The sequence below is a fragment of the Sinocyclocheilus anshuiensis genome, unplaced genomic scaffold (assembly GCF_001515605.1).
Source record: "Sinocyclocheilus anshuiensis isolate Anshui unplaced genomic scaffold, SAMN03320099.WGS_v1.1 scaffold517, whole genome shotgun sequence".
In the NCBI taxonomy this organism is placed as follows: Eukaryota; Metazoa; Chordata; class Actinopteri; order Cypriniformes; family Cyprinidae; genus Sinocyclocheilus; species Sinocyclocheilus anshuiensis.
In genome coordinates this window covers 595,663-597,014 of record NW_015536535.1, presented here as the reverse complement: position 1 = coordinate 597,014, position 1,352 = coordinate 595,663, and positions in this window count along the sequence as shown.

The following is a 1,352-nucleotide window of genomic DNA, read 5'->3' as shown; positions in this document are numbered from 1 at the left end:
CAAGAAGACAATACACCTAGGGCTTGGTCAGATAACTGCTTTTCAACCCAAAATATGCATCAGCCTTTAATTTGTTTTATTCGCTCATATTATTTAATCAGATTCTTTTAACCCTCTAATCCTAATGCAAAACATTGGTTTTCATGCAGTTATTATGAGGTTTACAAATGCTCTGTTTATAGATGTAGTTAATTTTGGTGGAGCAATAACATGTTCTTGTATTAGCAGGTGGTTGCCATGTTATTTTACTTAGACTGCATTTTTGTGTGAGTAGAACATGTTGCAGCTGGGTGTTTATTTATTACTGTTTTTATTATTGTTATTTTTATTTCATTTTCATTCCGTTTCAATGTGTTAGACTTGACATACAATAAACTGAAATCTGTGCTGTTCAGTGCAAGTGTTGTGGCTTTAAATCAAAAGACAAGATCAGAAGTGTAACACTTGCATTTTGTTTAATTTATAAAAAAAACATTCAGCATGGCTATTTTATTTTATTTATTTAATGTTTTTGTTGCATTGAATCAATTTACAAACAAAGAGACAATAAACTACAGGAATACAATACATGAAATTCTTAAATGAAATCATCTTATCTTCTTGATCATATTATATAAACTTTTAAGTATTACACCACAGAACCACAAGGTCTACAAGCTAGGGCTGTCAAAAAAAATCGAAATTCGAATATTCGTCGAATTTAAAATAAAAATCCACATTCGAATGCAAAAACGTTGCATTCGAATTTTAGGTGTGCGTTAAGGAGGCAGCCTCATCAGTGGCGCAGGAGATGCAATGACGATGTGTCATAGCATTTTAATGTTTTTGTCCAGTTGAAGCCACTAGATGCGGTGCTGCTGCGTTGTTAATTACAAATATTGCGGGAAAAGAGAACATCAATGCGGAGAAGATCTTGTTTACGTCAAAACTGAAAACAAGCCGTTCACACAGAACTTTCTAGAGGGACATCAATCACCGCTGCACTCGCGTCTCGCACAAGAGAGCCACATGTTTAGAAAGCCATGTAAAATAAATGCAAGTTCAACTTTGAAAAAAACATATCTCGAGACGTTATAGCGGGTTTTTTCCCCATCTGACCTGCAACTGGTGTTTTTAAATGAAAAATGTACTCTGTGTGATTGGTTTTCGGCCCTTTGTATTAAACTATGCATACATACATGATGCTGTTTTGTTTATAGTTGTTTAAGCAACTTAATTAAAGGGGTCATATGATGCGATTTCAAGTTTTCCTTTCTCTTTGGAGTGTTACAAGCTGATTGTGCATAGATAAGATCCCTGAAGTTGCAAAGACTAAAGTCTCAAAACCAAAGAGATATTCTTTATCAAAGTTA